The following is a 16296-nucleotide window of genomic DNA, read 5'->3' as shown; positions in this document are numbered from 1 at the left end:
TAAGATTAAACTCAACCCATAGCTGAACTGAAACAGTGGAAATCAGACAAACTGTTGCACCTTAAACTTCTTTTAACCGTAGTTTTGAAACCATTTGTTCATCAGTAGCATGATAACACAATTTTCCTTCAGAGTTCAGATCGATATACCTATTAGACAGGCTCTGAAGATGAGTGCAATAAGGAGGTATAGAAAATTTGAGCTGCAGTTTTGACAGCTTGTCAGCTTCTGATGACTATGGCAACATTTAGAGGGTCGTATTACACTATGCTCTTTTTGTACTTGTTCAGAAACAAGGGGAGTTACATACCAGATTTTACACACACCATGCGATCATGATGTTCAACAGAGTTAATAATCAATTTTGAATCTGGATCAGGCAATATCCACATTTCTAAAGCATAGTCTCTCTCAGCCATCGTACACACATAGACCTCAAAGCGCTTGCGACCTCTTGCAATTAAGTAGCTGCGAAGATCCTCCCAGGCTGGCCTTAACCGTTCAAAAACGCTGGTATCCCTTATCTAAAGAAAGCAGAACAAATCAGTCTAGCCGTTTGACAATTTCTGTGCAACCAAACCAAGAAGGTCAAACAACAAACTCGGGCAACATGAAATGTAAAAAAGAAGATGCTGAACTGTCCTTGCTATTACTAAATAAGCATGAGATATTTGCTCCTCCATTTATCCATAGGCCTAATAGAAAAATGTAATAAACTGAATAATTATTGTTGGACTTAACTGATAGATATGCAAGCACGGCAAGTTATAGATAGATCTATATCTCCATGAACCTAGAAACTTTTGCCTTTTTCTCGAGGACTTTAGGAACTTTTGCTTTGTCAGCATAGAATGTGCTCAAATATAAACTATAACGAGAGAGAGTATGACACTGCGCAGAAACAGGTTCATCGTATTCCAGATAGTACAAATATAACACCCCCTTAGGAGTACAGATGTGCACACCATATTGTGTAGTTATAATAACTCTATGTACCGATAAAGACAAGCTACCAATGACAGATCCAAAGCAAGTTCGAGCAATATACCACATACCAGAGGATTTATTCTTGTCAAGATAATGTTTTTCTCTTGTAATCATATAACTGGACGTTTGCGGAACAACTTCAGGTTGTGCTTTAAACACTTTTCCATCACCATAGACCTGATCACCTTCTATATATTGCTTTAGGATGGACTTATCATCTTGGTACCTCTTGATCTCCTATAACATACCACTCATTAGCTATGGATCAATGTCATTACTCAATTTTCTTTGAAGTGCATCAATTCTGTCCTCAAAAGACCATGATGACACAATTACAAAAAGGGTCATCCCTGCCCCCAATACGGGCCGTGATACTCCCCGCGACAAGTGCAAGGCCTGTGGCAAGACGGGCCACTGGGCCAAGGATTGTTGCAGCAAACCCAGAGGCGGGGAGGCCCATGTGGCCCAGGCGGAAGATGATGAGCCAACCCTACTGATGGCCCATGCAATCCTCGCCAACAATTCACCACTGCCACGTAGCAATTCGACCGCGCCACCACCAAATCGCCGCTCCTCAGCACCACCACCACCACCGGAGATCCCGCTATCGCCACCACCTCGCCTCGTGGTCAACGAGGCAAAGGTCTTCGTCCAACTCGGCGAGAGGGAAGACCGGGACCACTGCCAATGGGTACTGGACACGGGCACGACCAATCATATGATGGGCTCGTGCACCGCCTTCGCCAAGCTCGATGGCGCCATCCACGACATGGTGAAGTTTAGAGATGGGTCCGTGGTGGAAATCGAAGGCCGAGGAACCATCCTCTTCTCCGGCAAGATCGGGGAGCATCGTGCGCTCTCCGGAGTGTACTACATCCCAAGGCTGACGGAGAACATAATCAGCCTCGGGTAGCTCGATGAGGTGGGATGTAAGATTGAAATCGACTCCAGCATATTGCGCATCTGTGATCCAGCCCTCTGGTTGCTAGCCAAGGTGAAGCGGTCGGCTAGCCGGCTCTACAGCCTCAACCTCAACGTCACCACTCCCGTTTGTCTGTCGGCACCTAGTACCGATGATGTGTGGCGCTGCCATGCAAGGTACGGACACTTGAATTTCCAGGCTCTCCGGAAGCTCGCAAAGGACGGCATGGTGCGGGGGTTGCCGAAGATCCAGCACGTACACCAAGTATGTGATGCGTGTGTGCTCAGCAAATAAAGGCGCTCCCCCTTTCCACAGCAAGCCAGGTATTGCGCTGAAGGCGTGCTCGACCTGGTCCATGGTGACCCATGCGGGCCGGTTACTCCAGCAACACCTGTCGGGAACCACTACTTCTTCCTATTGGTGGACGACAAGAGCCAATTCATGTGGCTAATGTTGTTGAAGTCGAAAGACGAAGCACCCGGTGCCATCTGCCGGTTCCAGGCTCTTGTCGAGGTAGAGAGTGGGCGCAAGCTCCACATCTTGTGCATGGACAGAGGAGGAGAGTTCACTTCCGTGGAGTTCGGCTAATACTCCGCTGATCGCGGAGTGCAACACCAGCTCACGGTGCTGTACTCATCGTAGCAGAATGGAGTTGTGGAGCGCAGGAACCAGAGCATCATCGCCACCGCACGAACCATGATGAAAGTGATGATGGTGCCTAGGCGATTCTGGGGCAAAGCCATGTCAACTGCGGTGCACGTTATGAATCGGGCCCCAACGAAGAACCTTGAGGGGAAAACGCCTTACGAGGCATGGCACAGTGAGTGTCCCACGATGAACTACTATAGGACGTTCGGGTGTGTAGCATATGCGAAGAACACCAAGCCACACTTGAAGAAATTGGATGATCACAGCGTCTCAACAGTCTTCTTCGGCTACGAGTTGGGCTCCAAGGCATATCGACTCTTCGACCCCGACAACGGACATGTGATCATGTCGCACGACTTCATCTTCAACAAGCGCACGCCTTGGAACTGGGATGACGACGACGACAGCATGAAAGATCCAGAGTCAGAACCATTCATCGCCAAGTACACGGTCACACAGGAGGAGCTACAGGGGATGGGATTCCCCAATCACACGCGGCCAATGTCTACATCGACACCAGTAGCCATGGCGCCCATGATGCCGACTGTAGCGGCATCGACTGCGGCGACGCTAATGCCGGCACCCACATAGATCGAACACGCAACGCCGCCCTCGCACGACCCAGCCCTGGATGCGGACGAGGACGAATATGTGGCGCACCGGTACCGCATGCTCAACAACCTCCTTGGGCCGTTTGAACTGCAAGGGTATGCACCACGCCACCTTGACATCCACGAGCTCCACATGGTCAGCGCCGAAGAGCCAAACTCTGTGGCAGAGGCAGAGCAGAGCAAAGCATGGAGGAACGCAATGCAGGAGGAGATGAACTCCATTATTGAGAACAAGACTTGGAGTCTTGTCAAGCTCCGTGCAGGGCACCGCGTGATTGGCCTAAAGTGGGTGTTCAAGCTGAAGCGCAATGAACATGGAGCTATCGTCAAGCACAAAGCCCGCCTTGTCGCTAAAGGATATGTCCATAAGCAAGGTGTGGACTTCGACGAGGTGTTCGCGCCAGTGGCGCAATTAGAGTCTGTCCGCCCAGGAGGTTCACCACATGGATGTCAAGTCGGCATTCCTGAATTGTGAACTCCATGAGGAGGTGTACGTACCACAACCGGTTGGCTTCATCGATGACAAGCAAAAGAACAAGGTGTATCGGCTGCACAAGGTCCTCTACGGGCTACGTCAGGCACCATGCGCATGGAACATGAAGCTTCACGTCACACTTTTGTCGCTCGGATTCAAACACAATAGCTCGGAGCACGGCATGTACAAGCGCAGCCAAGGCGGGTGCAACCTGGTCGTCGGAGTGTACGTCGATGACTTGATCATCATGAGCACTAGCTCCGACAACATCCGACGTTGCAAGGTGGAGATGATGGAGCTCTTCAAGATGAGCGACCTGGGCACTTTGAGCTACTACCTTGGCATCGAGGTGCGCCAAGGGGCCAACAACATTTCCCTTTGTTAGGCGGCCTACACCCGCAAGATCTTAGAGAAGGCGGGCATGGTGAATTGCAACCCATGTTAGACGCCCATGGAGACCCGTCTCAAACTCAGCAAGATGGGATCAACTTCACTAGTTGACGCCACGACCTACCGAAGCTTGGTCGGCAGTCTTCGGTACCTCATCAACACCAGGTCGGACCTCGCCTACGCAGTGGGGTACATGAGCAGATTCATGGAGTCGCCACAAGAAGAACACCTTGTTGCGGTGAAGCACTTGTTTTGCTATGTTGTAGGGACCATGAGCTGGGGTGTCCTGTACGAAAAGGAGATTGACGCACGGTCGTGTCTACTAGGATACTCGGACAGAGACATGGCCGGTGACATTGACGATCGCAAGAGCACGACGGGGCTGGTTTTCTTCATCAACAACAACCCCATCGCCTGGCAATCCTTCAAGCAGAAGGTTGTTGCTCTGTCCATGTGAGGCAAAGTACATCGCTGCGGCTGCCGTGGCATGTCAAGGAGTGTGGCTGGCGCGACTACTGGCTAACATCCTTGGCGCAGAGTTCAGCGCGCCGGGTCTCAAAGTGGACAACAAGTCCACCATATCATTGATCAAGAATCCAGTACTACACGATCGAAGTAAGCACATTGGCACAAAGTTTCATTTTATAAGGGAATGTGCGGAGCATGGGCAGATTGATGTCGAGTTCATCGGCACGGAGAAACAGCTATGCAACATCTTCACCAAGCTACTCAGGCGTGTTCGATTCCAGGAACTGCGTTCCAGGATCGGAATCATTCAAATCCAGTAGCTCATCAAGGATTAGGAGGAGAAATATCAGAATAAACCCTGTGCGCAAGTATCTCTTTTAGTTTGTTAGTTTGCTAGTTGCTTTAGATAGTTTGTTCGGTTCAGCGCAAGTTCAGCTCGATGTGCGCGTCGTTCTCGGGTTATGGGCGCGCCATTGATGGCTTGGACACTGAGTCATGGCGCACATGTAGAAGGCCACGTTCGGCCAATAGGGAGTCCTTTATTTTAAGCAACACAATGCAGAAAACGCTGCCACTTTCGCAGCACAAATTCGCTGTGTCTTTCCACTGTGTTCGCGTGTGTTTAGAGAGTTAGATCGCGCTCCAATTCTAACAGTGTCTTTCAGTCCCACATTTTTTTCACTTGTTCTAAACACAATGAAATAAACCAATTTGCACTAGCTGTCCAAGCCAATTAGAGCTGAAGAAGCTTATCAACTGGGCGATAGTTTCCCCTGGAGATTTGCTGAGTACTGCCCACCAGGCTTTGGATATCTGCGAGTCTAGAAGGCTGTGGGTCAGAGCGCTAAGCAAAACCGACAAGCTAGAATCTCCTGAGGAGGCCAGGGAGATGCTCAAGTTTGCCAGAGCTCAAGCTCACATGCAAGCTCCCTATCTTAAACACCCTCTCATTTGTATTGATGTTATTGAAGAAGGTATAGTCTCAGGACCCCGAGCCGGGCTTCGGAAGGTACTGTTGATATACCACTCCCATCTTTGCTTTTGTTATACGCTTTCCTTTCGAATAATTTTGCTTGATAAAAAATCCTTTGAAAATATTTGAGATTCACTTGAGCTGTGCAATTTAAATGCAGGAAGCCATTGCTTTCCAGAACCTCATTTTATCAGACACATAAAAGCTTGGTTCATGTGTTCTTTTCACGGCGTGCAACAACAAAGGTAAAGAATATCCTCGCAAGAAAAAGAACAAAGGTAAAGGATAAAAAGGGGTTCTGTAGTAACTTCGTTACACATATAAAGTTTCCTCCTTTGTAGTGCACTTTATGGAAAAAATCTAGTTACATCCCCTTTATAAAAAATCTATTCTGCTTATGTTGGAATTATTCATTACAGAAAATAAAAACAAAATGCCTTTTTCCTGTAAATTACAACAGATTCCTGGGGTTACAGACTTGGGGTTGATGCCCAGGAGTGTAACTAAGGTTGCCATTGTTGGTGGTGGAACTGATGGGTTCTGGAATTGCAACTGCACTGATACTGAGCCATTTTCCTGTAATACTTTTTTTTTCTCGAACACGCAGGAGAATTACGTATCATTGTATTAAAGAAGAAGAAAGGGTAGGAAAACCCTGATTACAACCAAACACCTTCAAAACTTAGCGTACATGCGCATCTGTGATAAAGACCTCAAGAACGACCTAGTCACTAGATGCTAGGGTCATCAAAAGGGAAAGCCCTCGAGCACCAGCCATACACCAAAAATGCGCCTCCTCTTCAGCAAGCAACAAAACCCCTGCAATGTTTGGGGCGGCACCATCAAAAACACATCGATTTCGATGCTTCCAGAGAGTCCATGCCCCAAGAATGATAAGCGAGTTGAGGCCTTTTCTCATCTGGTCGTCAACCGCATCATTAACCCTGCTCCACCAGTCATCAAAGGATCTGTCATCAACCGAAGGTGACAGACCATGAAGTCCAAACCGCTGCAAGAGGCTGAACCAAAATTGTCTCGCAAAAATACAATCGGTGAGCAGGTGATCAATTGTCTCATCATCCTGATCACAAAGAGGACAGCACACCGGATGCGGCAAATGTCTTCTAGCAAGACGGTCTGCAGTCCAACACCTTTTATGCATAACCAGCCAAAGAAAGAAATGGCATTTGCCTGGCGCCCATGACTTCCATATCCGGTCGCATGGCCGGAAAAGAACAGAGCCATGGAAAAGGTTTTCATAGGCCGATTTGGCAGAGTATTGTCCTGAAGCTGAAAACCGCCAACGATGAGAATCTTCCACTCCTGGCTGCAACACAATCTCGGATAAAATGTCCCAGAGATCAAGGTACTCAGCAAGAACGCCAACAGAGGTTGCGCCTTGAATGTCCTGAATCCAAATGTGATCTGTTAAAGCATCAAGAACAGTGCGCCGATTAGCCTTTCTTGTAGAGACCGCAGCAAACAAATGTGGTGCAAGCTCTGCGAATGTAGAGACCGCAGCAAACAAATGTGGTGCAAGCTCTGCAATTCGCTGCCCATGAAGCCACCTATCTTTCCAGAATAAGGTATGCGCACCATCACCGATCTCAGTCTCAACTGCCATGGAAAAGAAAGCACGAACACATTCATGCACCCGAATTGGAAAAACAGACCAAGGTCTATCGAGCTCCGTCTTCTGCAGCCATAACCATCGCATCCTGAGGGCCCAACCAAGTGTTTTAAGATCAGAGATACCTAGACCACCGAGCTCTCGAGGTCGTTGCACCTTGGCCCAGGCAATGAGACAATGACCGCCATTGACGTCTTTTCTTCCTTTCCAAAGAAATCCCCACCGAATTTTGTCAATTGCCTTAATGGCCCATGGCGGGAGGTCAATGGCCATAGCTAAATAGATGAGCATGGCTGTTAGGACAAACTGAACCTGAACAACCCTTCCAGCTTTAGACATAAGATCAGCTTTCCAGGCAATTGATCTGCAATTCGGTCTATTATAGGCTGAAATTGTGCTTTTGTCAATTTCTGCAAGGAGAGAGGAATCCCCAGGTATTTGCCAGGAAAAGCTTGCAGCTCGCAAGGGAGGTGCTCTTGAATTATAGCAACTTCCGAAACATTGCATTGGATAGGGAAAGCGCTGCTCTTCTGCACATTTGTTTTGAGACCTGAGGCTTCTCCAAAGAGATGTAAGACATCAAGCAATAAGTCAATATCACTAGAGGCTGGGTGGAGAAAGACGACCACATCATCTGCATACAACGACATCCGATGCTGCATTGCCTTAGAAGAGAGAGGCTGCAACAAGCCGTTTTCCGAGGCACGCGACACCATATGATTAAGGATATCCATAACCAAGATAAATAGCATTGGAGACAAGGGATCACCTTGACGTAATCCTCACCAGTGCAAGATAGCCTCACCGGGAACCCCATTTAGCAGCACCTGTGTCGATGAAGAAGCCAAAATCCCACAAATCATATCACACCAAATCGGTCCAAACCCCAATTTCTTCTTCAAAACTTCAAGAAGGAAAGGCCAAGAGACTGAGTCAAAAGCTTTTGAAATGTCCAACTTGAGTAGAAAACGAGGTTGCTTCTGTTGGTGCAAAAATCTCGCAGTTTGCTGCACAAGCATGAAATTATCCTGGATAAAGCGGCCCTTAATGAATGCGCTCTGATTGGGGGAGACCATTTGGTGGAGCCGGCCAGCCAACCTATTGGCCAACAACTTGGTAACAAGTTTCGCAAAACTATGCACAAGGCTTATAGGCCGAAAGTCATTAACCTGTTTCGCCTCTTCTTTTTTTGGTAGAAGGGTAATGAAGGCAGTGTTGAGCAACCAAAAATTCCTGAATTTTCTGCTCCAAATTGCCGAGATGGCAGCCATAATGTCTCCCTTGATAATTGACCAACATGACTTGTAGAAACGCCCCATAAAACCATCTGGTCCCGGACCTTTATCAGGCGGTAGATGTTTGATTGTATTGTACACCTCATTTTCAGATATAGGAGCACCCAGATCAGCTAGCTCATGCGACGCAATGCCCAACATATCAAGGTCAATAGTATGCTCCCTGACCGAACAAGAGCCCAGCAGATCACTATAAAAGTCATAGACCACCATTGCCTTATCCTCATGGGAAGTGAAAATCTGTTCATTAGAAGTGAGATTAGCAATGAAATTTTTCCTCTTACGATGTCGGGCGTGAAGATGGAATAAGGTGGTGTTGGCATCCCCATCACTAAGCCAACTGATTCGAGAGCGAATTCTTGCAATCGTCCGTAAGAGAGAAGCCAAAACAAGACACTGCTTCTTAAGACAATTACACAACCAACTCTCAATGGGGGATAACATGCGGCTGTCTTGTGCAATTTCCAACTTATGTAAGACTTCCTTGGCAAGCCTGAGTTGAGAATTAACATGACCAACCTTTTTTTGACTCCAACTTTGTAAACCTCTAGCAACAGCTCTAAGCTTAAGAGACAGAGTTTCCATGGGGCAGGAACGCACGGGTACAGAGGACCATGCCTGCTCAACCGCGACATGAAAACCCTCCAGCTTAGGCCAAAAAGATTTAAAATGGAACCTCCTCTTACCAGGTTTGATATCATGCAGCCTAAGGAGTAACGGACAGTGGTCAGAATCCCCGGTCGCTGCACTATGCAGAATATAATTCGGGAATAGCTGCTCCCAATCCAAAGAGCAGAAGACTCTATCAAGCTTTACTAAGGTGGGAAAATGATGCCCATTAGACCAAGTGAATTTATGACCATGTAAAGGTAATTCCTTGAGAGCCAAATCATCAATGAAATGCCGAAAACGACCCATCATAGCACGATTTAAATTGGCATTGTTCTTGTCTTCATCTTTATAAATGAGATTAAAGTCTCCGGCCACAACCCATGGCCCCGGACAAGCTGCTCTAATGTCCCTAAGCTCTTGCAGAAATAGAATCTTGTTATCGTTACCTTGTGGCCCATAAACACAAGTCAACCACCAAGACTGTTGAACAGCTGGATTGAATTGAACAGAGACACTATAGGCATCAATCCGACTAGAAACAGCAGGGCCAAGTCGATTTCGCCATGCAATTAAGATTCCACCACTAGCACCGGCAGAAGGAAGCTCAATCACATTGCCAAAATCAGAACCCATCATAGACAATAACACCCTTTGAGAGATCCCAGCCATCTTGGTCTCCTGGAGACATATAATATCTGTCCTCGAAGAGTCCACAATGGCACGCACAGAGTCTTGTCGTGCAGGAAGAATTAAGGCCCTGCACATTCCAAATAACAATATTTGACGGGTTCATTGCAAGAGGAAAAAAAGAACGACCAAGATTGCACGCTATTAAGAGCACAAGGCCGGCTCAACCCCAACAAAATCAGTCGGGGGAACCTAGCCAAATAGGGCTGCCAAGGCTTGAATATGAGTAGCTGACAGAGGCTGGTCGAACAGCTTGGTATAATCATCCAAAGCATGTTGAGTAATACCTTCTTGGTCCCCAATAATCTCCAGCGATCTCATGACTTGTTTCATGGTCCGACTGGATTCTGAGTTTGCTGGAAGAACAATCCCAACGCCAGCAATCTATCGGCTACGACGCGGAGTGGTGCCAGGTGGAAGAGTCTTCTGCCTTCTCTTGGAAATATGTGGTGCCGGGATGAGGTTGACAGTTTTCTTGGAGAGCTTGTTTATGAAGTTTGTGCGTGCCTCCCGTGGAGAAATGGACTGTGAAGATGGAGCTGAAGGACTACTTCTCACATCCTTATGCTCAGAATTGCAACGCAAACAACGCCGGGAATAAACCTTAAGAGAAGCCAACCTCGCTCGAGAGGGATGATTGGGAGATCGCCGTTCGGATGCCTTAACAACTGGGTTGTCCTCGCTCGGCACTAAGTCGGCGATTTTCACCGGTGTGCGCGACCCAGTGCAGACTACTGTCGCTGAAGAAGTCGGACACACCACGACACATGGGGAGCGGACCAGGAGAGTCCCCAGTCGGGGCTCGTCGACTGGCAGAGGAATGGAAACATGACGGGCTTCATGCTTGGCCACAATAGGGCAGGGCCCACCCTCTTGAAAGGGCACATAAATGGCAGCAAACGACTCAGACTTGGCTATTTCAATCAAGGCACAACAACGGTCCGCCACCTTCATGAAGGGTGCATCAGATGCATGGGTCGCTGCAAAGACCGGCCGGTCAGCCTCCAGTGCAGGAACCAAAGCAGCACCTGCCTGGGGTCCTGGAGTTGCCGCCGAGCTATCAATGTGCCCCACAGGAGTCGAGGAGGTAGTTCCGCATGGGGACTCAACACCAGCCGTCAAAGGCGCATGCTGCACCTCGCTGGGCCCAGGAGCCGCCAGCACATGGCAACCAATAGATGGGCTCGGCCCCAGGCACGCATCCACCGGAACGCACGGGCCCTCGCGAGTTAGGACGTCGCCCGCCGTGTTACGGAACGGACCACGCCTGCGTCGGCGGTGACGTCTGCGCCAATCTTGGTCTTCATCAGCCGGAGGAGAAGGAGGCGAAACATCATCAATCAATGGCATGAAAAACAGGGGCCACCGAGACATCGATGGTGTACGCCAAGGCACGCTTCACTGGCGGGCTTTCTTCAACGTCGAACGGTGGCTCAATGATGAGTAGTTCCATGGAGGTGGGGATGAGACTCGGCTGGGAGCACCAAGCCGTCACCCGGAAGGTAGAGAGATCACGTCGATCAGCTGTGTCCGGATGAAGATCACTTATCCAACAAAATTCATTAAGCAAATGCTCGGTGGTCGAGAGTTCCCAAGCATGAGCCGGGATACCGCAAAGCTCGATATCAACAGGAACTGACAAAATCGCAGCAGTGGAATGGGCATGCCTTGACCATCGAGTAAAATGTAGCCGGAAAGTGGAGATGATGAGAGGCCGCCCCCATTGTAAACAAGATCAGCCACGGCAACATCGGGGAGAAAGAGCAAGAAAACCTCAGGCATGATGCAATGAATCTCTAAAGCATTTGCATCAAGGCTGAAAAACCTGGCAATTTCAGACAGCAAAATGCCTCCAGGAACTGCCGGCCTGTTGTTGACCACCGAAACGAACAGAGAATGACGCAGTTCATCTTCACTGCGCGCAATGTTGGTAGAACGGTCGATGATACGCTACGGCTTGGTTGCTGGTCCAGTGGTGGCGAAAGTTGAATCATCCCCACCAGAGGCCCCAGGAGAAGGTGCGCTCGACCCGCTAGCGCAATCGTCAGACAGCGGATGGGGCGGACCAGCAGGATCACGGCCAGCAGCACGCCGTCTGCGGACTCTGCGGCGCGGCCGTCTATCACGAGCACCAGGAGCAGCAACCACATCAGCCATTGACGAGCGCACGCCGTGACGAAAGATGGGAAACCTGTCCAACGTCCTCTCGGCGTGACGGACTTGGACAGAGAGCCGGTTCCAGACCAAACGATTATCCTTCCGCGAGGGGAGAACAGCCGATGGTGAGGAGCAAGGAATGGCGCAGAGTCGAGGGCAGGCGAAAGAGCGGTGTCCCAGAGCAAGACAGCGAAAGCACCTTGACCGCCGCCAACAGACCGTCGCCCGATGATCGTCGCCAAGACAATTGAAACACTTGCCCCGAAGATCATCAGGGACAGGTCATCGGGGGCGCCCCACAGAGCGCTTGATTCGTCGTCGCTCCCGCCTGCCAAGCACACGTTGCCACCCCCCTTCGCTAGGTCCACACTCCGGAGCCACCACACGGGGCTCCACGGAGCGGGCAGGCCAGCAGCGGCCAAGAACGCGGGGTGTAGGTTCACCCTTCTGCCGCCACACGAAGCCGTTGGGCCGGGCGCCAGCGACCTTGATGATCGGGGGAGGTGACGCAGCAGGGCTCACCGTGATGAGACCTCAGGAGACGAAAGGGAGGGACGATGTAGGACCCGTCGGCTTGCCCGTAATCAACACATCCCTGAAAGACGATGGAGGCGGGACAGTTTTTGTAGAGCCAAAGGAAGGCAAAGGTGGTGGTGATAAACTAATATCACGCCATCGCAGCTCCTTGGAACGACCAGATGGGTAAAACGGCTGAGCGATAGGGGAGAGCGACGCAGACTCGCGGGGAGGGGAGGGTGTGGCGGACTCCTTGGAGATGGCCGGTGAGGTGGCCGCCGGTTCCTGGGCGGAGTCCGGCGTGGGGCTGTGGTCGACACAGAAGGAGGGGAAGGGGCGGGTGGGAGACTCCTTGGAGATGGCCGGTGAGGTGGCCGCCGGGTCCTGGGCGGAGTCCGGTGTGGGGCTGGAGTCGGCACAGAAGGAGGGGAAGGGGCGGGTGGGAGGCGGAAGGAATGCCATCCAGACAGGTGAATCTTTTCTTCCTGTAATACTCAAAGAAGTATATGAGAAATTCCTAAATGCAGGAATTGAAAGGATCAAAGGTAGGGGATGCCTTAATTTCATTGATAGTCTAGTAACTTTCTTTTTATAGTTAATTATATCTCGATATCAGACCAACCAAAACAAAAAGGGGAAACTGTCTGCCTTGTCTGACTAATTTCCATTGACCACCAGCTAATTTGCAGAGTCATGTCAGGAAAGGGAAAATGTCCGAGGAGAAATACGAAAAGACACTGTCACTTCTTACAGGTGTGCTCGATTACGAGAGATTCAAAGAGGTGGATTTAGTCATTGAGGCAAGTCCTAAATCTAATTACCACCAATCTATTCTTTTAGGCCTACTTAAGTATATTGACTTGGCTACCTTGTTTTGTCGGGTTTTTTTCTCATCGACAGGCAATCATAGAGAATGTGAAGCTGAAGCAGGAAATTTTTAATGAACTGGAGCAGCATTGTCCTTCGCATTGTATACTTGCCACTAACACTTCAACCATTGATCTTGACCTGATTGGAGAGAAGACAAATTGCCAAGACCGCATTCTTGGGGCACACTTCTTCACGTAACTCAATGTTATTCAGGCATGATAACACCTTAGCTGTGGATTATTTACCAACAACCTTCCATTTTTCTGCAGCCCGGCTCATATAGTGCCGCTTCTGGAAATAGTCAGCTCCGAGCGCACCTCGCCACAAGCAGTTGTTGACTTGCTTGATGTGGGGAAGAAGATCAAGAAGACACCGATCGTGGTCGGGAACTGTTCCGGCTTAGCAGTCAACCGGATGTTCTTCCCTTACACTCAGACAGCGCTCTTGCTTGTCGATCATGGCATGGATGTTTACAAGATTGACCATGCCTGCACCGAATTCGGGATGCCAGTGGGTCCATTCAGGTTAGACAATAGAGCTTGTTGTTTCCTATACTTTTATGCAATGATGTTCATTCATCAAAACTGTATAATGGTTTCAATTGTGCATCTTGTTTTTCTTTTTTGCTACTTTTCTCCAGACTGGCAGATCTGATTGGTTTTGAAGTTGCTCTAGCCACTGGCATGCAGTACCTTGAGAACTTCCCTGAGAGGGTTTACAAGTCGATGCTGGTACCTCTCATGATTGAAGACAAAAGTACAGGTAGAGTTCATCAAGCTACACTTGCAGGGTTGCATTGGTTCCTGTTCCTCTGGTGGCCACATTGCTCATATACCATCTCCCTGCTGATTTTTTATGATTGCAAGTATTACCTCTTATCATGTCCTGCTTACATTTCCACAGGTGAAGCCTCTCAAAAGGGGTTTTACAAGTATGCGGGCAAGAGGAAGGCGATTCCTGATCCCGAAATCATGAAGTATGTCGAGAAGTAAAAGAGTATGGCAGGAGCCACTCCCGATCCTGAGGTCTGTTCGTCACGACAGTATATTTTTCCAAGAACACCAAATACACTGACAGTGTATTACATTTAATAATTGATACTTCATTTTGGTGTTTTTCTATGTTCTGATTATCTTAGCAGTCAAGGAAATGGTTTGGCTTTGCAAAATTTAAAAAAAAAAAGCAAAAAGAGATGATGCTGAAATATGTTCAGTATGCAAAATATGTTGTTCTTGTCGGTGATATTGACCACTGAAGCTAAAAGAATTAGCGTAACTCACTATTGAAGCAACTTTGATGTTTGTAGTGTATATTAATGATGGTAAAAGAAACAAGCTAGCTTTTGAAGTATTTGGCAAATGTAACATTTTCATGGACACGATAGATGGTTCACAGCAGTGCACACATTTGAACTGACTGGTTCTTGATGTGGATCATATACCGTCTTAAAGCAAAATGATTCTAGTTACTAGAAACTTTAATGTTTCAAGAACCATTTCTAACAAGCAAGATCTATGCAAATGGCATCAGCTAATGAAGCTTGACGACTATGACATTATGGAGATGGTGTTCTTCCCTGTCATCAACGAGACCTGCCGTGTCCTCGACGAGGGCATCGCCGTCAAGGCCTCCGACCTCGACATCGCCTCAATCTTCGGCATGGGATTCCCAGCATACAGGTCTGTTGTGTCTGTCTCTGAACAATCTGTAATTATGCTAGGTGCAAAAATTTGCCCAGCATGGCTCACCACATCAACTGAACTCTGAACTGATAAACTGCTCATCCGTATGGCACAACCAGGGGTGGCATCATGCACTGGGCAGAATCCATTGGCGCGATGCGCATCCGTGCCAAGCTATCGGAGTGGGAGGTGAAGTATGGCCAGTTCTTGAGACCTTGTTCCTACCTGTCCGAGAGGGCAGCAGCAGGAGTTCCTCTGGTGAGAACAATGCCTGGGCTCATTTCTCTTCCATTCGTCAGATACCCCACTCCAATTCTGTGAGATTTTGCACATGTTTTCTGATTATTTTTGTTCTTTCGGAAATGAATTTTGTCCGCAGAGCGCGGCGGTGAAGCAGGCAAAGGCTCGGCTTTGAGTTAGATCATGGTAGCATCTTGTGTTCCTGGCTGAGATTGATACAGAAGAGCAGTAGCACGGCTTCAAGTTCAAACTTTAGAGCGTTCTGGATGGAATGGAAGAGATCTGGCTGGGAGACAGAATGAATAATTGTACAAATAGAATTCCCAAATTCAGACGAAGAGACCAAAATTTATAGTAGAAAGAAACTACAGTTGAGTAATAACAAATTCAGATCGTTGCACAATATCCAGCTTGCATGAAGACAGGGACTTCACTTTAAGACTTGTGTCAAATGCATATGCAAATCTTATCTTACCACACGACTGGAAAACATGAATGGAAAAACGTGGAAAGAACACAACTGGAACGCATGAATGGAAAAACGTGGAAAGAACACAGGGAAATACCATTGTTGTCAGTGTGCCATATATTATTAGCAGACAATGAACTTCTCACCCTTGCTCCGCCTCTTCTTCTCTTTCTCCTACTCCCATTATGGGCAAATTGGTCACCGAGATTTCAAGTTACCATGATAATAGGAAATCTTTGGACAATAATAGTGTAAAAGTATTTAGATGAAATTTAATTTTTATGAAAATCAATTGTTTTTTGTGAGATGAATGAAAAATACTTGCAATAGGGATATCATGCAAACGGAATTGGTTAGTTTTCATAAAGCAAATTCAAATTTGATCCAAATGGGGAAACGACCCAAATCAAAATTGAGTTCAATGTTTCTTTTGGTTGGTTTGTTGAGTACCTAAGGTCATATAGATTTTCCATCACCAGCAGTGATGAACAAGAATGGTTTTTCAAAAGGGATGAAGGCTCCATAAAACCTAAGGATTTTTTAAAATAATATTAATTTCATGGGAAATTGCAAAAATATTATGTATTTTCAGGAAATTACAAAATAGTACTCTGTCGGCAAATCAATTGTCGATGGGTTCTTTAGGCCCAACAGGCTCCCCACG

At 48.0% G+C, this 16296-nt stretch overlaps 1 pseudogene; it reads left to right on the top strand.

The window, feature by feature from the left end:
- The first annotated feature begins 4094 nt into the window (after positions 1-4094).
- On the top strand, positions 4095-15543 carry LOC133929644 (glyoxysomal fatty acid beta-oxidation multifunctional protein MFP-a-like; annotated as a pseudogene).
- The last annotated feature ends 753 nt before the right edge of the window (positions 15544-16296 follow it).

This window comes from Phragmites australis, chromosome 9 (genome assembly GCF_958298935.1).
Source record: "Phragmites australis chromosome 9, lpPhrAust1.1, whole genome shotgun sequence".
Lineage (NCBI taxonomy): Eukaryota > Viridiplantae > Streptophyta > Magnoliopsida > Poales > Poaceae > Phragmites > Phragmites australis.
The sequence above is the reverse complement of the archived record's forward strand: the minus strand, read 5'-3'. Positions and strand labels throughout refer to the sequence as shown.